General features: G+C 44.3%; 1 pseudogene; it reads left to right on the top strand.

Annotated features, from left to right (window-relative positions):
• The first annotated feature begins 30 nt into the window (after positions 1 to 30).
• LOC100404255 (small ribosomal subunit protein uS11m-like) lies at positions 31 to 22,676 on the top strand (annotated as a pseudogene).
• The last annotated feature ends 2,640 nt before the right edge of the window (positions 22,677 to 25,316 follow it).

Below are 25,316 nucleotides of genomic sequence, written 5' to 3'. Positions count from 1 at the left end.
TTTAATTGTAATCCAAATTGTAACCCCCGCATGTTGGGGGAGGGACCTCATGGTAGGTAATTGAATCATGGGGTGGTTACCCTCACGTTGTTCTTGTGATAAGTGAGTTCTCACAAGATCTGAAGGTTTTATAAGGAGCTTTCCCCTCTTTTACTCAGGACTCTCCTTCCTGCAGCCATGTGAAGAAGGACAAGTTTGCTTCCACTTCCGCAATGATTCTCTAGCCCTGTGGAACTGTGAGTCAGTTAAACCTCTTTCCTTTATTAATTACCTAGTCTCAAGCATTTCTTCATAGTAGCATGAAAACGGACTAATATAGGGCCCATGTACTAGAAGACAGAGGACATAGAGTGGAAAGTGATATGGGAAGAGAAGGAGCTCAGGGCTATAATGTGAAGGCCGTTTTTATTATTATTGAGACAGAGTCTTGTTCTGCCACCAAGGCTGGAGTGCAGTGGTGAGACCTAGGCTCACTGCAATCTCCATGTCCTGGGTTCAAGCGATTCTCCTGCCTCAGCCTCCCAGATAGTTAGGACTACAGGCATGCACCACCTCGCTGGCTAGTTTTTGTATTTTTAGTAGAGACAGGGTTTTGTCATGTTGGCCAGGCTAGTCTCGAACCCCCAGCCTCAAGAGATTCTCCCAACTCAGCCTCCCAAAGTGCTGGGATTACAGGTGTGAGCCACTGCGCCTGGCCACACAAGGTGAAGATTTTTGAATGACTTGCTGAAGAATTAGAATGTGATCATGCAGCCACTGAGAAAAACCCCAAAAGACTTAAAGTCAGGACATGGTAGTCTCTACATTTTACAAGAAAACACAAGTGAAGGATGGAGTCAAGATGTCTTTGGCCTGGTGTTAGCTTACACTGAGAAAAATTATTAGGTCAGAGAAGCCAGGCTGGCTCCCCTCAATAGATGGTCCAAAGGAGATTGTCTCAGCATCTTAGTCTGCGTGAGCTGCCGTAACAAAACTCCACATGCTGGGCGACTTAAACAACAGGCATTTATTTGAAGACTAAAGTCTAAGATGAAAGTGCTAGCAAATTTGGTTCCCAGCAGGGGCTCCCTTCCTGGCTTTCAGACAGCTTCCTTCTTGCTGTGTCTTGCTATGGCCTTTTACATAGCAGAAAGAGATAGAGGTCTCTGGTGCCTTTCCTCTTCTTACAAAGACACCAATCCTATTAGATTAGAGTCTCAGCTTTCTGATCTCATTTATCTTTTATTACCCCCTTATAAGCCCTACCTCTAAATACAGTCACATTGGGGATTAGGGCTTCAACATAAGAATTTAAGCTTTCAACCTAACACTCAGGTTTCTGGATGGATGATTCAGGAAATATGAACAGGACCCAAATCCTAAGCCTTCATGCTTCAATTGTCTCTGGTCATGATTGACATTAAAATACATCAGCTCACTGATGGAAAAAAGAGAAAAATCTTATTTCATTTCTCTTTTTTTTTTTTTTTTTTTTGAGACTGAGTTTCGCTCTTGTTACCCAGGCTGGAGTGCAATGGCACAATCTCGGCTCACTGCAACCTCCACCTCCTGGGTTCAGGCAATTCTCCTGCCTCAGCCTCCTGAGTAGCTGGGATTACAGGCACGCGCCACCGTGCCCAGCTAATTTTTTGTATTTTTAGTAGAGACGGGGTTTCGCCATGTTGACCAGGATGGTCTCGATCTCTTGACCTCGTGATGCACCCACCTCGGCCTCCCAAAGTGCTGGGATTACAGGCGTGAGCCACCGCTCCCGGCCAGTTATTTCATTTCTTTAATGATTACTTCTTGCCTTCCTTTTGCTCTCACCTTATTTCCCTGGTGTGGCAATTTATGGCTATTGAATCTTAAAGGAAACAGAAAACACAATTTTTATTGAGAACGCAGGTATGCTGGGTATACATTAGTTAGAAAATCTTAGAGGAAAATGAGAGGAAATAAAATCTTCGCACTTAAAGCAGCACCTGCCAAGTCATTGTCAGAATGGATGTTGGGCTTTATCCCAGCTGGCTCCAACCAGCTGCAGTACGAGCATCTGGCACCTGGGATGTCAGAACCCACTGGACTTCATGGAAGACAATTTCCTGAGCAATGAGCAATGGGAATTATTTTGACAGACTGCATATAGTCCCATGGAATCATTTCATCCTGTCTATAAGACAAAAGTCAATGCTTAATTAGCATAATCACTGTGAAATTCCCCACACTAGCAGTTAAAACCCCCAGAACTTTCTATTCAGCAAACTAGTTTTATTATCCAGAGTCCTCCAGGGAAACGGAAAAAATAGGATGTGAAGGGAATGAGAGAGATGAATTTTAAGGATTGACTCACACAATTTTGGGGGCTGGCAAGTCCAAAATCTGCAGGGCCATCAAGTGTAGAGACCCAGGGAAAGTCTGCATTAGAAGGCAGTCTGGGCCAGGTTTGGTGGCTCATGTCTGTAGGCACTTTGGAAGGCTAAGGTGGGAAGATCACTTGAGCTCAGGGGTTTGACACCAGCCTGGGTAACATAGCAAGACCCTATCTCTACAAAAATAAAAATAAAAACTAGCTGGGCATGGAGGCAAATGCCCACAATCCCAGCTACTCAGGAGGCTGACATGGGAGGATTGCTTGAGTCGGAGAAGTGGAGGCTCCAGTGAGCCATGATCACACCACTGCACTCCAGCCTAGGTGACAGAGCAAGACCCCGTCTCAAGAAAAAATAAAAAATAAAAGCAATCTGGCAGCAGAATTTCTTCTTGCACAGGGGAGGTCAGTATTTTGGCCTTGATTGGAGGAGGCCCACCCACATTATGGAGTTTGCTTAACTCAAAATCTGTTGACCTAAATGTTAACGATGTCTCAAAGCTGTCTTTATATTGTTAGAGCAAAGAATGGCCTAGCCAAGTACATACATAAAGTTAATCATTACACCACTCAATAAATTTCTTCACTGGCATATATTCCTTTCTCTGTCAAAACGATAAAGACAACTTTGTATTATTTAGCACTGGTGGTCTTTGCTTTATTCTTGAACGGTCTGGTGAGTCCACTGAGATTGCCCAGCCGGGACATGTAAAGCAGAAAAGCACAGCTCCTGGAGCCCTCAAGAGCTGAGCTCGTTCTTCCAACTTTCCTGCAGCTTGGGTGCCTTGCAGAGGCACCTGAGCTCAGAGTGCTCATGGATTTCTCACTGAAACTACAATTTGCTGTGTTGAAGCTAAGCTGTCCAAACACCATATATAGCTCGTGCCTTGTTGTGTGACTCTGATCAGCAGTCTCCTGTGAGACTCTGTTTTATTATTTTTTAATTTTGTATTCCCATTGATTATTGAGGAACAGGTGATGTTTGGTTACATGAGTAAGCTCTTCAGTGGTGATTTGTGAGATTTTGGTGTGCCCATCACCTGAGCAGTGTACACTGCACCCACTCTAGAGTTTTGCCTTTTGAGGTTCTAGTCTTGGTTTGTCTGTGATATGTCAGAAGACGGACAATGGCCACCTTTCCGAGGACTTAATCTGCAGAGGGAAATTCTTCCATGTACCTGATGTGCTCAGCCTAGGATGGCTGAGCTTGAAATTGTTAATACCACCCGCACCGCTCCTTAAGAAACTATGTCAATTCTGCACTGGTCATTATCTATAAACTCTAGATTTATCTAGTTCCAATAGGTAGAGTTAACACTAAATGGAAGAAAAATAATACATCAGATTACAAAGTCTCTTGTAATAAAAGCTTTATACAGACTGGTAAGTACTTATATAAATTTTAAACGGAAAAAAAGGAAAAAAGTGAACTCCTAATGCTTCAAATGTTTTGATTCTTTTAAGTAAGACATTCTTATTGAGACTCATGTTCTGAAAGCATAAAGGAAGATTTAGCTAGAGTTGGTTTATAGCCTTGGCTAATCGTATTTGGGTCACAAGAAGGGACACGGCTGAATCACCACTGCTAGCAATTTAAACAGAGAGACCTATACACACATATCCATATAGACAGAAATTTCTCAAACAATTAGACAATGTTTAATCAAGATGAATCTGTCTGGGCGTGGTGGCTCATGCCTGTAATCTCAGCACTTTGGGAGGCCAAGGCAGGTGGATCACCTGAAGATCAGGAGTTAGCGACCAGCCTGGCAAAATGGTGAAATCCCATCTCTACTTAAAATATAAAAACTTAGCCAGGTGTAGTGGCAAGCACCTGTAATCCTAGCTACTTGGGAGGCTGAGGCAGGAGAATCACTTGAACCCAGGAGGCGGAGGTTGCAGTAAGCCAAGATCACGCCATTGCACTCCAACCTGGGCAACAAGAGTGAAACTTCATCTCAAAAAACAAAGATGAATCATTCTAAATTAGACCATTTTGAGGCCAGATATGCTGGCTTACACCTGTGATCCCAGCATTTTGGAAGGCCAAGGAGGAAGGATCACTTGAGGCCAGGAGTTCAATACCAGATTAGGCAACATAGTGAGAACTTGTCTCTACAAAAAATTAGCCAGGCAAGGTGGCACGTGCCTGTAGTTGCAGCTACTCAGATGCTGGGATAGGAGGATCTGTGAAGCACAGGAGTGCAAGGCTGCAGTGAGTAGTGATCACACCACTGTACTCCAGCCTGGACAATACAGCAAGACTCTATCTCAAAAAAAAATTCGCCATTTAGATAATCTGCGTGTTCTTTGATGTAATAATAGTAAAAAATGATAGTAGTGTAATAGTCTAATTTATGTACATTTGATTTACTACCTCACAGAATGCTTTTCATTTCCTATATTAATTTTCCCTGGTCTTAAAGTAACATGGCTGTTATACATTTTAAGATTACAAAAATGTGTTCAACTAAATTGAATTTGGACCAGGCGTGCCAGCTCATGCCTGTTATCCCAACACTTTGGGAGGCCAAAGCAGGAGGATCACCTGAACCCAGGAGTTTGAGACCAGCCTGGGCAATGTAGTAAGACGTCATCTCTACAGGGGAAAATAATCAAACAAATTAACTGTGTAGTGCTCATGCCCATGGTCCCATCTACTTAGGGAGCTGAGGTGGGAGGATCGCTTGAGCCCAGGAGGTCAAGGCTACGGTGGGCCGTGATTGCACCTATGCACTCTAGCCTGAGCAACAGCACAAGACTCCTGTCTCAAAAAAACAAATCATAAACTGAATTTGAATAAATGATATTTCTATACGAGGGATTAATTCTTACAACTGTTTTCCAGAGTGTCTGCATCATTTTATACATTCCGACAGTAACACATGAGTGACCCCTTGTCCCCATGTCATTGTAGGCATTTGGTGGTAGTATTTCATTCTGGCCATGTGTTGTGATAGCCCGCTGTGAATTTCCAGAAAGGTAATGAGCACCTTTCCATGTGTTTCTTTACCATCTGTGTGTCCGCTTCATGAAATGTCTCTTTATGTCATTGGTCCAGTTCTAATTCAGTTGCTTATATTGTTACTGTTGTGTTTTGAAAGTTCTTTATATAAACATGTGTATGTATGTACACATAAATAACATACCAGGATTTTAACTTTATGTACACCAGTTATTTGTCAGATACGTGGCTTTAAAATACTCTCTCCCCATGTGTAGCTTCTCTTTTCATCCTCTTAATAGGTTCTTTCACCAAGGGAAAGTTTTTAGCTTGGACAAAGTCCAGTTTATCAATATTTCCACTTATGGACTCTGCCTTTGCTGTCAAGTCCAAGAATACTCTGCCTAGCCCTGGATTTCAAAGATTTTCTCCTGTGTTTCTTTCTAAATGTTTTATAGTTTTAAATTTTACATTTAAAGCCACAATCCATTTTGAGTTAATTTGTAAATAAAGTGTGAGTCTTAAACCAGGCCTTACTTTTATGCCTATGGATGTCCAATTACTTAACTAAGCTGTTTACCTGAATGACAATCTTTCATTCGTTGAATTACTTGTGCACCTTTGTCAAAAATCAATAAGCCACGGTGCATATGTGCCACATTTTCTTGTACATATACACCATGGGATACTCTGCAGCCATAAAAAGGAATGACATTGTGTTTGCAGGAACATGGATGGAGCTGGAGGCCATTATCCTTAGCAAACTAACACAGGGACAGAAAACCAGATGCTGAATGTTCTCACTTAAAAGTGGGAGCTAAATGATGAGAACACATGGACATATAGAGGGGCCTTTCAGAGAGTGGAGGTTGGGAGAAGGAGATCAGAAAAAATGACTAATCAGTACTAGGCTTAATACCTGGGTGCCAAAATAATCCACACAACAAAACTCCATAACACGAGTGTACTTATATAACAAAGCTGCACTTGTACCCCTGAACTTAAAAGTTAAAAAATATCAACAGGCCATACTTGTGTGGGTCTATTTCTGGGTTATCTATTCTATTCCCATTGATCTATGTGTCTGCTCCTCTCCTAATAACATACTGTCTTGATTGCTATAGCTATAAAATAAATCTTGAAATTGGATAGAGTGGCTCTTCCTACTTTATTCTTTTTTTTTTTTTTTTTTTTCTGACACGGGGTCTCACTTTGTCACCCAGACTGGAGTACAGGGGCATGATCTCAGCTCACTACAGCCTCGACCTCCCAGGCTCAGCTGGGACCATAGGCACACGTCACTGTGCCCAGCTAAGTTTCGTATTTTTCGTAGAGACAAGGTTTCACCATATTTGTCAGGCTGGTCTCAAACTCCTGGATTCATGCAATGCACCCTCCTCTGCCTCCCAAAGTGCTGGGATTACAGGTGTAAGCCAATCGTTTTGGCTACTATAGTTCCTTAGCCCTTCCGAATAAACTTGAGAATACTCTATATTTTCTTTCTATTTGTTTTTGGCTAAATTTATTTGTTTAGTTTCTTAAGTTGGAAGCTTAGATTATTGATTTGTGCTACTATAAGGAAGTACCGTAGACTGGGTGGCTTGTGAAAACAGAAAGTTATTCCTCACAGTTCTGGAGGCTGGAAGTCTGAGATCAAGGTGCCAGCATGGTCAGGTTCTGCCAAAATCAAGACAGCGGCAGGCTACCTTCCCTTCTGGATGCTCTCCGGGAGAATTCGTTTTGTTGCCATTTCCAGCTACTGGAGACCACCTCATGGCTTGGCTTTGACCCCCTCCACCATCTTCAAGGCCAGCATAGCCAGCTGAGTCCTCCCTACACTGTCATCCTCTCTCTTCTGCCTCCCTCTTCCACCTTTAAGGACCATCACGATTCTAATTGGCCTATCTGGATAATCCAAGATTGCCTCCTTAATTTAATGTTAATTGATTACCAAACCGATTGTCATCTGCAGTTTCAATCTCCCTTTCCATGTGACCTAACATAGTCACAGGTTGCAGGGATGAAGACGGGGACTTTTGCAGGGCCATTATTCTGTGAGTACACCCATGTGACAGACCATCTCTTTTCAGAACACTTTGACCTGCCCTGTGATTCGCTACAAAGTTACCTACAGATGGAGAATTTACCATTTAAGTTTGGCTTTACTAAGTGACCATATCAAATGTTACCACCTGCATTGCCAACGCCATATGATAAATGACAAAACCAGCATAGCCAGAACATCCTGACTGCTGTCTACAGGCCCCCTGGCAGGACTGCCCCACGTCTACCCACACACATTTCCAATAGACGTCACTCACACACTTTTCCAGGGACTCCCACCTGCTGGTAGTGTAGGCATCTGTTCACAGCTCTCAGCCTAGACCTTGTCCCCCTGGCCGAGATACTAAGTGTCCAGCAGGGGCAGCAGCATCAAATATGTCTCCCACCTCCTCCTGAGAGGTAGGTGACTGTCCCGAGGCCCACCTGCCCACCTTGCATTTATGTCATCATTTAAAAAGCATCAGTAAAAAAAGGAACAGCTTATTGCTAAGTCAGCTTTCAAAATCAACTCCATGTTAAAGAAAGCACAGACACTCAGTAATGCAGGACACAGAGGCAGCAGGCAGCGCCTCAGACCGCACTGGCAAAACTAGGCCATGTAGAGCCCATTTCTGCTCAGATCGCCTCCCTTCCTGGACAGCCTTCAGGCTACATGGCTCTGTTCTGATTCAAATCCATTCATCCAACCTGCTAGGACATAGGCTTTCAGGCTGCCCTCTGCTGAGCCTGCTGTCCTTCCAGATCCCCCAAGAGCCAGTTCCAGAGCCTGTACTCTCACTAGTGTCCCCACAGTAATGGTCCTGCCAGGCCAAGAAACCAGCTTGAGCTGTCCTTCCCCTTGGCAATGTCTGGGAATTCCACCTGCTTGGTCCCAGGACTGACATCCATGGCAGTGCTTGGTCAGACACACAGCAGGTCAAATGTTTCCAGGGAAAAAAAAAAAAAGTTACAGAAAAGCAAACTGCACTCCTTCCTTGACAAAGTGCAGGAAGTATTGCGCCATATCTATTGAGACAACATGTACATTTGTCAAGGACAGAGAGGAGATAATAAAATTAATACCCGTAAAGTGGGAGGAGCCCTATAAAATTAATCTAAAGACAATTCTCTTCTGTTTACAAGCTCATATCCTTGGGCAAGCCCCTCTGACAGCCTTGGACCTAAGGGTTATGTGCAGGTTCACTGAGAAACAGGCCTGGCACACAGTGGCCCTTAGAAAGTGCTGGATGAATGAATGAATGAATGAGTGCAGGATAGGCTGCAATCCAGAGCAGAAGATGTGAAGCCATAGGTAGAGATGTATTTTGATCCCTCGTTGCTAACTCAAATCTTAAGATCAGTCATGGCATACAGGGTTAAAAGGGAAAAGGGCAGTTTTTTAGTCCATTCTCACGTTGCTATAAATAAATACCAAGATTGGGTAATTTATAAAGAAAAGAGGCTTAATTGGCTCACAGCTCCCTGCCTGTACAGGAAGCTTGACAGCTTCTGGGGAGGCCTCAGGAAACTTTCAGTCACAGCAGAAGGAGAGCAAGAAGCAGGCACACATTTTACATGACCAGAGCAGGTGGAAGAGAGAGAAAGGGGAGCTACCACACGCTTTTGAATAACCAGATCTTACAAGAACTCACCACTGTCACAACCAAGGGCGATGGCACTAAACCATTCATGAGAAAATTGTAACTGCCCAATGGGCTCACCTCGCCGGCTGCCTAGACAGAGCCAATTTATCAAGACAGGGGAAGAGTAATTCACTCAGAGCCGGCTGTGTAGGAGACCAGAGTTTTATTATTACTTAAATCAGCCTCCCTGAGCATTCAGGAATCAGAGTTTTTAAAGATAATTCGTCAGGTAGGGGCTCGGGAAGCGAGGAGTGCCGATTTGATTGGTCAGGCTGGAGGTGGAATCACAGCGGATCAAAGTCAGGTTTGCTTAATGTCTTCTTTTCCTGGGTGCGGCGATGGCACATCTGGTCGGGCCGGATTACGGGTCTGGGTGGTGTCAGCTGATCCATCAAGTGCAGGGTCTGCAAAATATCTCAAGCACTGATCTTATGTTTTACAATAGTGATGTGATCCCAGGAGTAGTTTGGGGAGGTTCAAACTCTTGCAGCCAGAGGCTGCATAACCCTTAAATTGTAATTTCTAATCTTGTAGCTAATATGTTAGTCCTGCAAAGGCAGAGTGGTAGACAAAAAGAGGGTCTTTTCGGAAAAGGGACATTACCAATTTTGTTTCAGAATCAAACCATGAACTGAATTCCACCCCAAAGTTAGTTCGGCTGATGCCTGGGAATGCACAAGCACAGCTTAAGGCTTAGAAGCAAGATAGAGTAATTAGGTCTGATCTCTTTCACTGTCATAATCTCCTCAGTTATAATTTTCCAAAGATAGTTTCAAACCCGTGATGATCCAGTCACCTCCCACCAGGACCCACCTCCAACACTGGAGATTACAACTGCACATGAGATTTGGTTGGGGACACAAATCCAAGCCATATCAGATAGAGTATCTGGCATCTCTCAGGAAGGCAGCAGAGTTGAGACATGCCCTTCTGACAGCAGAGTCAGAGCCATGTGGAAAGCACCCCTTACGGTACAAGTGCACTGGGGTTTTTGTGGGTCTTGGGTGAAAAGCCAAGGTCAGGGATTCTTACGTATTTAGTAAGAAGACTGCCTGCTTTTTTTCTCTTTACATAAAAAAAAGAGGTCCTGGATCTCTTCACATAGTAACATCTGCTGCCTGAGAAGATAAACACTGATTTTAAAAGAACTTGCACCTTCTATTTCACACGGACCTTTCCACATTTACACAAGAATAAAGCACAGAGATTCTTTATCCCAGATACTCCCTCAGCTGAGGGTACACTGAGAGTCGAGAGCTGCTTTTCAGAGCTCTCTGCTCCTCAGTGGTTTGGAAATTCCAGTAAAGTTGAGAAATATCCTAGACTTTGAGTCAGACAGTTGACTTTGAAGTAATTTCTAGGTCACAAAAGTTGTATGATTGTGAGCAAATTATATAAACTCTCTGAGTAGTTTAATCTATCTGTAAACAGGGAATAACGCTAATTCCCTTACAGGCTTACTGTGAAGATTGACTCCAATAACATATGCAAAACACCAGGCATAGACTGGGCACTCAATGAAGGCTGGCGTCCTTCCTCTCAACATGAAGGTCACGTGTAAATTCACACCCAAAAAGAAAATCCCAGGAAAAGAAAATCAGTACAACTCTGAATACTTACATCAAAATAATTATCAGATAAATCAACTTTCCTCCATTCCCATTTTTCCCTAGATTAGTTTGGAAATTGTTTTCTCTTTCTATCCTTTTGCTAGTTTTCTTTAAAAATTAGACTAGGCATATGTGACTTACAGAGTCCAAAGTTAGTCCAATCTCTCTCACCCTCCTGTGCAATGCAAAAACATCACAATATGGACTCCAGCCACCCTTCCCCAGGTCACATGGCATTCTGTCCTGCATTGCATTTGACCTCATTTATCGCCCAAAACTGGTCTTCATTGTTATTTTATTTTATTTTATATAGTCTGTGTTTTATTTTACTTTATTTTATTTGTAGTAATCTTTTTCATTGAGGGTCTACTACTTTCCATTTATTTTGCACTCACTCTTCAGTGATTGCTAGCTGGCTCTAGAATTCTAGATTGATAGCAATTTCTCTCAGATATTTGAAAATGGTCTTGTTTGGCATAACAGTTATAAACACAGGCTCCATGCTCAGAATCCATGGGATCCTATCCTGACTTTGCCAATCAGGAGCTACCCAAGCTTAGCAAATAACTCCAAGTCTCTGTGCCTCAGTTTTCTTGTTGAAAACGTAAGAATAATATTAGCTCACATCTTCTAGGTTACTGTAAAAATTAAATGAGATAATAAATGCAAAGCATTTAGACCACAACGATTCCTTAAATGCGGTTGGCTATTATTTTTATTGTTACTTTATTGTCTCCTGACTTTTATTGCTTTTGTTGGGAAGTCTGACAGGGTCCAAACGTCCTGCGTTCTCTTGCATTTAACGTGACTTTGCTCCCAGTTACTTTTAGGTAGGAAGTTTGTTTTGGTGTTTGTGGTTTCATTGCTATGTGTCTAGATGCTAATTTCTTTTTTTAAGTTTGTGCTGCTTAGGTCTCATTAGGAGATCAAACCTAAGGTTTCATTTCCTTCATGGAAATTAGAAAATACTCAGCCATTATTTCTTTGAGTATTGCCTCTGTTTCTTCTATTATCTCTCTCTGGAAATTCTGTTACACAACTGTTGGGATCTCTCATTCTATCTTCCATTCTATTGACCTTGCCTTTAGTTCTCTATTTCTCTCTCTCTCTCTCTCTCTCTCTCTCTCTCTCTCTCTCTCTCTTTCACACACACACACACACATACACACACACACCCCTTCTAGGTAATTTCTTCACATCTAATTTTTATTTCATTTATTTGGCTCTTTGCTCCATTTAGGTTTTAATTTCAATAGCTTTCTTCACTTATAGAAGTTCTATTTGATTCTTTTGCAATTCTTCTGATCTGGTCTTTTTTTGCATCTTTTTTTTCTTTTTTCATTCTTTCTAATGTCCTTAATTATTTTAAAATAAGTATTTCATAGTGTATAACAACTATTCTTTCACCTGAGTTCTTGAAGATCCTGTTCTGTGCTGACATGCCTGCATGGTTAATTGATTCTGTCATTTCTAATTGTGAGCTCATCTCAGTGGAGCTCTCTCTGTAATTATGCTGTGTGGTCTGAATTAAGAGTGTGTCCCCACAAAGCAGTTTGTTTCTGCTAGACACCCAGGGAAATGATCAGCCTAGACCATGTTGGCTCATTGCTCAGCTAGACGGGTTGGTGACTGTTAGACTCTGCAGGTAAAGCAAATGCCCCACCCCTACCTTAGTTAGGGCAGGTGAACAGATTCCTTTCTTCCCACCCAAAGCCTGAGTCACAGCACAGCAAATGTGCCTCTGTGCCACCTGCCCTAATGGGCAGATCATTCTTCGAATCTGTCCTTTTGTAGAAGATGCAGCACTCTGTGGGTTCTGCCCTGGGTTTTCAGCTCCAGGTTTTTACCATGAGAAGGCCCAACATGATGCTCCCTTCCCAGCATGGATATTAAAATCTAAACCCCTTCGTTAGAAAGATGAGCAAGTCTCCCAAGGCAATTAACAACACCATTCGTCTCTGACTGCTCTGCTTCTTAGGTCCTGTCTGTTTTGGTCTGAAGGTGTCCCTCACTTTCTTGCAAGTGAAACCTCACATTTTTATCCAGTATTTCAAGTTTTTGTTGTTTTCTATAGAAAAACAATAGTTTTGTCATTTAAAAAAAGAAACAGTTTCAGGGTATGTGGATTACATCATTGATAAAAATAGAAGTCCTAATCTGTGTATTTTTTAAGTTCTTTTTTTTTTTGTCAAAAAATGAGAGCATGTAACGTTGCTCAGGTTGGCCTTGAACTCATGGCCTCGTCTCCTCAAGCGCCAGGACAACTGGCTGGAGCCACTGTGGCCCCCGATTTTTTAAGTTCTTAAAATTTGATATTAAATTCAAAAAGAATACCAAAGCGCTCTCTGGAGCCCTGAGCTGCGTATTTGAACCACAGAGTGTGAATACATTGAACGACTTACTCTTATAAGGACTTCTAAGCTAATCATGGAAGCGAGGGAATGTTCAAATTTAAATTTCCTCTTGCTGAAGCTCAAGGAACGCTCAGAAACCTTCCTGAGTCAGCATCCTTTTCTCAAAAGCTTAACTGCCTGCACAACACCTTTCCAAGGCCAGTGAGTAGGAGAGGAAATACGCCCATGTGTTTCCCTTCTAGGACTGCCAACCTGCCAAACTGTTATTCTCTTCCGCTTGTGGGCTAATTAAGCACCATGATTTCATTCTATTAAATATAACAATGCTAAATTTGTATGTATGTATGTGTGTGTGTGTGTGTGTGTGTGTGTCTGTGTGTATTCAGAATACTTGATAACACTTCATATACTGCCTATTTTCCAATGCCTAAATTCACACTTAAAATAAATTTTTCCTGTTTCTCTTCTTTGCAGTTAACTTTTTGCTGGGAACATAGGAATACATTTATTTCTAAGTCAAATGTTTCCCGAAGTAACTACATCCCTTAAGATCGTCCTTCCACCGCTTTAGGTGTGGACTTTGTTGAAATCATTCTATCAGAATGTGAGCTCCTAGAGGGCAGGGACTTTGTCTTCTTCAGCCCTATAACTTTCGCCATATAGTCTGTGCTCAGCAAATATATGTTGACTGAATGAAAGAACCTTTGAGCTTTTCCAAATTAACTTCTCTCCCAAAGCTGGAATTCTCTTTAATGGAATCTCCGAAACCCAGACTTTGCCTAAATACTTCTAATGACACAGAGTTTTCAGCAGCAGGAGGAAACCTGTTTCGCTTATGGCTAGACCTGGTTATTTGCTTGGTTTGGGTTTTTTCGCTTGAATCACTCTACACCTACACCTGTTCCACGTGGGTCCCAGGTTATTCTTCTGCGGTAGTGTTCCGCTGTGTTGTGACTGTTTATGTCCCTCTTCCTAAGTTCATGTGTTGAAAAATCCTAACTACCAGTGTGATGTTATTAGGAGGTGTGACCATTGGGAGGTCATTGGTATCATGCGGAGGGAGATCTCACGAATGAGACTAGTGTCCTCTTTAAAGAGGCCCCAGGAAGCTGCCTTGCTCCTTTCATCATGTGAGAACACAGAGGAGAAGGTGCCCTTTATGCACAGGAAGCAGGCACCTTTGCCGGCACCTTGATCTTGAACTTCTCAGCTTCTAGAACCCTGAGAAGTAAATATCTGTTGTATACAAGCCGCCCCAGTCATGCTGTTCTGTTCTTGTTACAGCAGCCCAAATGGACTGTGACATGCTCCCCGGGATTGCACTCAATTCTGCATGGTCGCCTGTGAAAACACAGCTCCTTATCTTGTAATACATTCTTAGACATGGGCACCATCTTAGGTTTTGTCCTGGAAATCAGCATTTTTTAGAATTTTCTCCACAGGTATGGATGCAGTTGGTTCATGGGCCAGCACGAATGCATCGCTATATTCTGGCAACAAGTTCACCCCAAATTTCTCTCCTCCACAGCTGAATGTTTCTCATTCTTGTAACCGGTCCTGTGAGGCGGTAGTTTTCATCTCTCAGCTTGGTCTAATCCAGACATCCCTTCTGAAGATACGTGACCCATATAAATGGACACACAGTAAGTGCTGTCGGCACACCACAGGAAATGACAGAAACGGCGTGACGCCGTTTTTCCATCAATGTGGCCCAAGCGTTTCCATTGCCTTAGGTTTTGTCCCATTTTTAACTTGCCATCAGTTCAGTCACTAGTTCTTTCTCATAAGCATAGCACAAACAGCCAGGAAAAGAAAACTAACTGTGGAAATCTCCATTTCCTCTTTTTAAATTTTAAAATGATTTTTGGTAAATGTTTCAATATTTAGATCAACTGAAAATAATAGTACATTTCAAGCAAATGACAGAGATGAATGACCCAAAATAAGCCTAGACCTAGACTCAACACCAAATGTCTTAGCTGCTCGATTATCCTGGAAAAGAGAATTTGAAAGAAGCAAGTGAATGGACATGGGGAGATCTTTCAACCGCATGTCAATACCCTAGGGAGAGAATCCACCATGGAAAATGCACTAGTCAACCAAGTGGGCAGAATGACCTGGCCAGTTACTATAGCCAGCCTCTGTCACCAGCCACACTAGCAGGCTCCTGAACAAAGGATCCATAATGGCAAGGGTGGAGGTTACACATGAGTCCAACAGCATGGGCTCCTATTCACCAGCTGATTTAACTACTGCTACTATCCAATGTCCAATTTGCAAGCAAAGGAGACTAACCCCTGAGCCTCCAAGACACCATCGTCCCTGCAGAAGACGAGCAAGACATGTCTTTGTGAGTTAATTACATCAGACCCCTTTCTGATGCAGCAATGCATCTTAATGGGAACCAACACATTTTTGGGGTATGGTTTTGCTTTTCATGCCTAGAAACCTCAGCTGGCATCACAATCTGGTAAAATGTATAAAACTACACACATCCCTTTTTTATCCACCAACTAAGCAGCCTACATAACATTGCACTGAGTCAAGAGACGCACTTTACAATAAAAGAAGTGTAGCAGTGGATACCTGAGCATGCAATCCCTTAGTCCTATTATATAATGAAACACATGAAGCTGCTAATTTAATGAAGGCTTGGAATCACCTTTTGAAGATGCAACTGAGGCATCAGCTTCGAGGTGATAACCTGCAAAGACGAACCACCATCCTCCAGGAGGCCACCTAAACCCTTCAAGAAGGACCATCATATGGTGGTTTGTCTCCAATAAATGGTCACAAGAACAAAAGGGGAAGGACGGAGTGGCCCTGCTCATCATTACTCTCAGCCATCTGCTTAGGAAATTTGTGCTTCTCATGCCCACACTCTAGGTACTGTAGGTATAAGGTCCTAGTTGACAGAGAAGGAATGCTTCTTTCAGGGCACACAGTAAGAGTCCCATTATGGTTTTGGCCCACTCTCTTTAAGCTTCTTGTGCCAAGAGACCAACCAGACAGGAAAGTATTCCCCCTTCAACAGGGGCCATTGACCCTGCTCCTTGGGGTGGGTAGGGCTGTAGTCATGAGTGGTAGGAGGGAAAATCACCTTGGCACCAGATGATCTCCCTGCATGTATTTTGTTACACCCCTGCCCAATCTTGGCAACAAATGTCCAAGTGTAGTTCGATGTTAACACGGTAGCCAGGTGTTCAGACTCCTTAGGGATGAGGGTCCAGGTCACCCCCATGAGGTCAACCACTTAGACAGGAAGTGCTACTCAGCCAAGGGCAGGGGAGTACAGAATGTTAAGAGTGGAGGGAGAAGACCAGCTATGGCTTTGAGACAAGCTTTAGCAATAAAGACTATAGGACTATAGGGCTCTTCTGAGTTCCCCCAGGAGAGGAGATCAGCTAGAATGCTGGTGCAGTTGTTTAATTAAGCATGATTGTGTGCTGCCATATCATCTGTTAGAGAAAAAGGGGAAAAGATACAAACTTGGAGCATTTGCCAATTACTGTGGTGTAAAAATTTCCTCCATATCCTATTTCAAGCTACCAATGACTTAACAACCATCTTGCAAAATTCCTGAAAGTCTAACAACTGCTGTCGCAGTCTGTTACAAGCTGGTTACAGCACACCTTTGACAGAACATTGCTCTGTGAAGGGAGGAGATCTGAGTCGATCTGGAGTAGACATTCCAGGAATGTCAGATAGGAGATGCTGTTGCACGCTTCCCGGGTCCCCTGCTCTACCCTTTTCAGGAATGAGCCATCCAGGAATTGCCCTTGGCAAAGGAAGCTGCCTTTCCTAAGGTTTTTCTGGGAATGCATGCATCTGATGAGGGGCACTTGGGGGGTACAAATGCTCAGCCCCCTTGCTTCAGTGGGACAGCTCTCAAGGGCCATCCTGGCTCCAGGGCCCCTGGCAGGACCCACTGAAGGCCTGTGTTCAGCCAAGAGCAACTCAATCACAGTCACCTCCGCCTCCACCCAATCATATTCTTCTCACCCCTCAAAAGAAAATATTCCTCAGTATGTCCCAGCATGCAAATCTCAGAGGCTCAGACTCTGTTTCCCAGACCTACAAAAGAAGACACATTTTGGCAAGAACTGGCAAAAGAGTGGAGAAGAGAAAGACTGAGAGAGCGAGAGAGAAAATATATAAATAAATCTAATACAGACCAAAAAGGGGACATAACTACAGGGAAAATGAGATTTGAAATAGTGTAAGAACACCATACACTAATGAATGTGGGGACCCAGATTAGAAAGGGTCTATTGCTAGAAAACTTGGCTGTTTACTCTGCTGATAGTTTGTCTTGCTTTACAGAAGCTCCCTACTATAATCAAGTCCTACATGTCTATTTTCAATTTGTTACAACTGCTTTTGAAGAGACACTTGGGGTGCAGTAGGGGAGCTGTGCCTGCCCAGGATGGGGAAGGTTCACTTGGGGTGCAGTAGAGGAGAAAGATATACAAATACCAAAACAAATACCAAAATACCAGGGAAAAAAGACAAATAGAGACTAAACTTTAAAGAAACGGAAGTAGTGGCCAAAGATCTCTGCTACTAAAAGACCTCCAGTCTCTGACAATTTCCCTTGTTAGCTCTCCCAATCATTCAAGAAACCATTAATTCCTAAATTATCTTACCTTAACCTAAAATGCTCACAAAACATTAAAAGAGCAAAATAAATCTGACACACTCACTTTAAGAGGTGAATGTAATCTTAATTCTAAAACCAGAAAATGACAACACAAATAACACACACACACGCACATCTGTATTTGCAAACTCATTTTACTTGTTCTTCATTTACTAAATCATTTATTTAGCAAAAATTCTAAGTAAAATATTAGCCAACTAAATCTAACTGTACGTATTTTTAATACAATGTGAAGAAAAGAAAAATCTGTGGATGTAATTCACAACATTCATAGACTAACAGTACCTACAATCACCTGACTAGTTCAATCAACAATAAAAAATTATTTGACAAGTTTCAGTGTACATTTTATAATTTAAAAGGTCTCTGGAATAGAAATCAGTTTCTTAAACTTCATAGAGCTTATATACTAAAATCTTACAGCAAACGTCAAGGGAGAGACGCTAGAAACACTTTAAAATCAGGATAAGACAAGGATGTCCATGATCACCACTTCTGTTCATTCTAATAAGGAAGGGAAAAGCAGCCAGAGATGTAGGAACTGGGAAGGAAGTGACAAACCTGTCATTTTCTGTACCTTCTAAGAAATACAAACAGAATCCAGGGACAAAACTCTTTTTTTTTTTTTTTTTTTGAGACGAAGTTTCCCTCTTGTTACCCAGGCTAGAGTGCAATGGCGCGATCTCGGCTCACCGCAACCTCCACCTCCTGGGTTCAGGCAATTCTCCTGTCTCAGCCTCCCCAGTAGCTGGGATTACAGGCGCGCGCCACCGTGCCCAGCTAATTTTTTGTATTTTTAGTAGAGACGGGGTTTCACCATGTTGACCAGGACGGTCTCGATCTCTTGACCTCGTGATCCACCCGCCTCGGCTTCCCAAAGTGCTGGGATTACAGGCTTGAGCCACTGCGCCCAGCCGGGACAAAGCTCTTAAACCAGTGAGTGGGTTCAGAAAAAGCACCAAAATCGAGCTCATCCAGGCTGGACTCCGTGGGTCATGTCTGTAATCCCAGAACTGGAGAAGCCGAGGCTGGAGAATTACTTGAGCCCAGCATCTGTGGTCCTAGCTACACAGGAGACTGAGGTAGGAGGATCACCTGAGCCTGGGAGGTCGAGGCTGCACTGAGCCATGATCACACCATTGCACTCCAGCCTGGGCATCAGAGTGAGCCCCTGTCTCAACAACAACAACAACAAAAATGAAATGGGTTTACTCTGCAAACATGCAATAGCATCACAACTAGGACACGCTGTCGAAAATAAGATGCCGCTAAAAAAGAGCTAAAACACTAAGTATCAAGATATTAATATAGTCAAGAATTGATTTATGGGATGTCGGTGGAGAAAAACATTAAAACACTGTACAGGACACGTTCACTCATGCAACAAAAATGATGGCACACCTGCTCGGTGCCATGCACTACACTGGAGTCTAAAGACAGAGCCAAATATCAAAACAGTCTCTGCTCTCTGAAGTTTAAATGCTAGTGGGAGAGAGAAAATAAAAACGCAAATATAATATATTCTACAGGGTAATATGAGAATGTAAGTTTCATGGGTGCAATAAATGGGCGTAGGGATGCTGGAAGGGGGGTCCCAGATTGAAGGGGGTTGCCAAAGTAGGCCTCATAGAGAGGGTGATAATTGAGCAAAGACTTGAATGAAGAAACAGAGTGAGGCATGGGGATATGTCGGGGAAGAGTGTTCTAGGCAGAGGAAGCAGCCAGTGCAAAGGTCTGGGGTGGAAATGTGCCTGGCATATTCAAGAACCAATGAAAAGGCCAGCGTGGGTGTAGCAGGGCGAATTATCAGGAGATACAGGAGACGATGTGCAGAGAAATGAGGAGCTGCTGGGCAAAGGAATGATGCATTCCGACTGACGTTCTCAAAAATCATTCCCGGCCGGGCACGGCGGCTCACACCGGTAATCCCAGCACTAAATGAGGAGCTGCTGGGCAGAGGAATGATGCATTCCGACTGACATTCTCAAAAATCGTTCCCGGCCGGGCGCGGCGGCTCACAGCTGTAATGCCAGCACTAAATGAGGAGCTGCTGGGCAGAGGAATGATGTATTCTGACTGACGTTCTCAAAAATCATTCCCGGCCGGGCGCGGCGGCTCACACCTGTAATCCCAGCACTAAATGAGGAGCTGCTGGGCAGAGGAATGATGCATTCCAACTGACATTCTCAAAAATCATTCCCGGCCGGGTGAGGTGCCTCATACCTGTAATCCCAGCACCTTGGGAGGCCAAGGCAGGTGGATCACTTGAGGTCAGGAGTTTGAGACCAGTCTGGCCAACATAGTGAACCCCTATCTCTACTAAAACTACAAAAATGGGCGAGGCATGGTAGCGTGACCCTGTAATCCCACATACTCGGGAGGCTGAGACACAAGAATCACTTGAATCCGGAAGACAGAGGTGGCAGTGAGCCAAATGTATGCCACTGTGCTCTAGCCTGGGAAACTTAACATTCCGGATAGATGGAAGATTGGAAAGCAATGAGTAGACACTGAAAATATCTAGGACGAGAAAAGAGGCTTGGACCACAGAAGCAGCAGGGAAGACGGGAAGATTCTGGAAGTATTGTGGAGGGCGACTCAACAGCATTTCCTGATTGATTTGCTATAAGGCATGAGAAAAAGAGAGGCGTCCAGGAGGACTCTCAGTTTTTTGGGGCTGAGCAGCTAGAATGGTAGAGCTGCCACTGAAGTGGAGACCGCAGGTTCCCTCCTGGACATGGCAGCCATCCCAGCAAAGAGGATGGGCCGCCAGCTGGACCAAGGCATCTGGAGTCCAGGTGGTAAGTGAAGGGAGATACAAATGTGTGAGTCGTGAGCTCACTGCAACCTCCACCTCCCGACTCCACAGCCATGAGCTTGGAAGAGGGAACAGGTGCAGACAGAAGAAAAGAGGTCCCAGGACCCAGGCAGGAGAGGAGAAATCAGCAAAAAAAAAAGATAGAAAGCAGCTGGAGAGGCAGGAGGGAAACCTGGAGGGGAGAACACAAAAGCCAGGAACAAGCAGAGGAAGGAGAGTGAGTTGCGACATGCACTGCCGTTGGCTTCAGGAAGCTGAAGGCTGAGGTTTCATCACTGCAGCTCAGTAAAGGGGAACTTATCAATGACAATGCCAAGAGCAGTTTGGGGACGGGGTGAGAAAAGTCATTTCAAATTAGAATATCACCTTTGCAACATCTCCATAAATCTAAGATTATTCTAAAACAAAAAAATTTCTTTCCTGAAATAGAACAAGAGGAGAGGAACTAGGGACCGGAAGTATGGACAGTTCTATCAGAGGTTTGCTGTAAATGGGACAGAGAAATGGGCAATAGCTAATAACAGAATAATTGTTTTTAAGGTGGAAGAAATAAAAGCATGTTTCTACACATAGGAGCCAGGAAAGAGATAGAAATGATGATGTAGGTGAGGGAGGGGAGGCTCACACAGCAGCACACCTTTCAATACATTCTAGACCCTTGTTAATTGGTGCAAAGATGTCAGGAATCCAAGAAAGATGCCACTTAGATGGATAAACAACAGAATAAAGATGTCATTCTCCCTACATTAAGCTATAAATGCAATCCAGTTGCCATGAAATTACAGGTGGGTGTTTTGAGAAACTCAGCAGACTTATTTTAATTTTAACATGGAAGAAGAAAGGTCTATGAAGAGCTAGGTTGGGCCAGGCATGGTGGCTCATGCCTGTAATCCCAGCACTTTGGGAGGCCAAGCCTGGTGGATGACTTAAGCTCAGGAGTTTGAGACCAGGCTGGCCAACATGGTGAAACCCCACCTCAACTAAAAATACAAAAATTAGCCTGATGGGGTGGTGTGTGCCTGTAATCCCAGCTCCTCAGGAGGCTGAGACAGAGAATCACTTGAACCCAGGAGGCAGAGGTTGCAGTGAGCCGAGATCATGCCACTGCACTCCAGCCTGGGCAACAGAGCCAGATCCTATCTCCAAAAAAAAAAAAAAGAGCTAGGTCAACTTTGAAAAAGCCAAGTGAGATTGGGTGCAGTGACTCACACCTATAATCCCAGCACTTTGGGAGGCTAAGCCCAGGAGTTCAAGACCAGCCTGGACAAAATGGTGACACCCCAACTCCAATATATACAAAAATTAGCCAGGCGGTAAGAAACACAGGGTCGTAGCTCCTTTGGACTTGACCCTGGACAACCAGGGTCATGGCCAGGATGCTGGCCCGGACCATCCACACAGGCACCCAGCCGCTGCAAGATGCTGCAGGAGAGCAGGAAGCTGAAGAGAAGGCAGCAGCTCCCAGATACACCAATAAACATCATGCATCGCAGTGCTGTCCGCCTCCACTCGCCACGTGGTTCAAGCTTTCCGTGGTTCAGTTTGCTTTCATTCCATCAGGAGTGCTTTAAGTCCCAGTACAAAAGCACCCACCCTCCTGTTCCTCCCTCTGCCATCACATTTTGCCCTTTGAAAGCCACCCAAGCCCCCAAACAATGGCACCGCTCCCCAGGTACATGCAGGAAGAGATGTGAATCATGAACAGTTGGAAAAATATCTGGTCTCTAATATGGAAAAAATAGGATGTTTCACAGTATCAACAGTGCTTGCTGGTTCTAAAAAGGAGTCCCAGCATCTACCCTCCCATTCCAGGAGAGGAGAGCTCTCTGAGGTGGGCAGGAAAGAAGCGTGAGGAGATCCCAGTCGCACACATTAAAGCATCCTACAACAACACACAGATCCAGGTAGTCTCTGCCCGTTACCAGCCCCTTGCCCGCGCTTCCTGTGGCACAGAGGGATTTCGGAATGCCAAGAAGGGCACCAGCATTGCAGCACAGACAGCAGGCATAGCTGCAGCGGCGACAGCTCGACGAAAGGGTATGACCCACATCCAAGTTGTGGTGAAAGGCCTGGGGCCAGGACACTTGTCTGCCATCAGCGGACTGACCAAGTGGGGGGCCTGGAAGTGATCTCAGTCACCGACAACACACCCATCCTGCACAACGGCTGCCGTCCCAGGAAGGCTCGGAGGCTGTGGCGGGAGGGAAGCCTGCACTTGGACCTGGCCTCAAGCCTCAGCTCCAGTGGGACCTTGTAGAAAGCTCCCTGTCAGAGTTCTCTCTAGAATATGCTTGTTGGAGATCCTTCAGACAGTAAGGGTGAGCTTTGCCTCCTTACACAGCAGCCTTTGCTTGTACCTCCACCTGGATAGGTATGCCCCAGAAGTGAGCTTTGCATCTCTTGGCAAGAGGGGAGCTATGGGGGCAGCCATGGCCTAGGCCCAACCTCTGCTCTGAGAAAATAAAATATCTGTACCATCAAAAAATAAATAAAATAAAATTAGCCAGACATGGTAGCATAGGCCTGGGGTCCCAGTTACTTGGGAGGCTGAGGTGAGAAAGATCCCTTGAGCTTCAGAGATCAAGGCTGCAGTGAGCTGTGATTGCACCACTGTGCTCCAGCCTTGGGGACAGAGCAAGGCCCTGTCTCAAAAGAAAAACAACAAGAAAAAAAAGCAAAGTAAAATATGTTTGTTCTGCTAGGCATAAAGGCACACCTCAGAATTACGGTAATGAAAAGACAGCACACGAACTGCACAAAGTGGAAACCACATCAAGGAGATAAAATCGAGAGGACAGAGTGAAACCTGTGTCTGAGAGGGATTTAACACAGGGTAAACGGGAACAAAACTCAATCAGGAGAAAAGGACATGGGTTAGTACATAGTACTGGAGAGACCAGTAGTGTATCAATCAAAATATGGCTGAATCCACCTAACGCGCAAATCGTCATGCGCTCCAGATGAATGCAATGCCTACCTGAGGAAGGTGAAGCGGCGAGGATAACAGAAAGGGAGGTAAGAGAATATCTTTATGATTGACAGATAGGGTAGGACTTCTTCAAACTCAATTTACAGAAATATTAGTAAATTCGATGGTATGAAAATGAAGGAGTTTAGTTATAAAAGGTCACCCCATGGACAAAAATAAATCCATGACCCACAAATCTACAAGATAAAAAACAAAAGTGTAGAACCAAAAACCCCTGCAAAGCAACAAGGAAATTCCAGCAACCCCATAGTAAAATGAATAGAAGTGGTTTACTGAAATGCGGCCAGATGAAAGGCGGCCTACACGGGGGGAAATACTGGCCATCATTAATAGTCAGAGAAATGCAAATTAATATGGAAAATCACTTTACACCTATTAGCCTGGCACAAATTCAGCAGCTGATGCCAAGCGCTGGCAGGAATGGAGGGACACTGGAACTGTGCCCACTGGTGGGAGGGGAGGCCAGGCACAGTGGGGCCCGGCTCACCAATTAGGCCTCAGTGCCCCAGGGCCTGGCATTTCTGATTCCAGGCCTAGAAATGTCCACACGGCCCCTTGTGGAGACACATTTGAGAATATTTGTCACAACTTCATTTGTAGGACAGAGAGCTGGAAGCAACCTGCGTCCACCGCTGGAAGAAAGGATGGGTGAAATGATTTCCTCTGGGGGAACCGAGAAGTGGCTGGCCATGAATAGAAGCACTGGCTTAAAGGAAATAAGAGACAGAGAGACTTAGAACAATAATTTCATGCCTGTTTTTTAAATTACTACAAAGCAATGATATCTTATGTGTAGGAACACATAACAAAATGGTATCTATTAAACCCAAGGGGAGGAGAAGGGAGGAGAAGCCCGCCTGGGCTTGGCCCTGACACCACACTCCACTCATCAAGCTCCTCCAGCTGCAGGCCATGGTGGAATCCATCTCAACAGGGCTAAGCGGGGAGCAGACATCGAGTGTACCTAAACCCTCAGAATAGAATCTGGTCTGACAGCCACCCTGGAAGCGTTGGGTAATTGTTGCTGCTGTTATATAAGGAAATTAAAGGACAGAACAAGTGAGAGTCCTTGCATGAAGCCACACTGAAAATGTGCCAAGAAGAGAGGAGTGTGAATAGCTTGGCCCTCTGAACCTGATGTCCAAGTGGGAATGAGAGAGAGATGGAGAGGGAGGGAGGAAGGAGGGAAAAAAGAGAAGAAAGGAGGGAGGAGAGAGAGGGAAGGAGAAAGGGAGGCAGAGAAAGAGGGAGAGAGAAGAAGGGAAGAGAAAAAGGAGGGAGGGAAAGGGGAAGGGAAAGAGGGAGAGGGAAGTGAAGAGGGAGGAGGAGGTCTCATAGGTAAATGGGGGTGAAGAGGATTTACTGGAAGAGGATTACAGGCTGAAATGAACCAGTGCTGCTGGATGCCAACTGGTGAGGACAGATGCCACTCTGAAGGGCTCCTGCAGCTCCAGGAACTAATACTTCAGTCTTGATTGCTGCTCTCCAGGAAGAGTCACATGGGTCACATCCCCTGGCAACAGGCAATTGTGATTATTCACCAGACAGTAGCCCGGCAGTTGTCTCTTATTAGAATTGCTCAGGCCGATCTGTCTCGGGGTGTGGCAGTGTCTACAGCCATACCTAAAACAGCCACAAAGTACGCTATTTTCCACAACATCCTCTTATCCTTTGCCAAAGCCGGCAAATGCCGGAAGTTCTTCAGTGGAAGCTTGGTGGGTATTGCTAGAAGCTGTGCCCATGTGCAGTCATGGCAGGTGGTGCTGAGCCACAGGCTGCTTGTCTTGCAAGAGTGGCACCACCTACAGAAGAGAATGTTCCACAATCTGACAACCAAATGATGAAGAGCCAGAGGTGGTATCTTTCCAGGTTCCTCCCCAAGGTTCTCCCAGCATCTGTACCTTGTTT

Source organism: Callithrix jacchus, chromosome 21 (genome assembly GCF_049354715.1).
Source record: "Callithrix jacchus isolate 240 chromosome 21, calJac240_pri, whole genome shotgun sequence".
NCBI lineage: Eukaryota > Metazoa > Chordata > Mammalia > Primates > Cebidae > Callithrix > Callithrix jacchus.
Note: the sequence above shows the minus strand (reverse complement) of the source record. Positions and strands in the feature narration are given on the sequence as shown.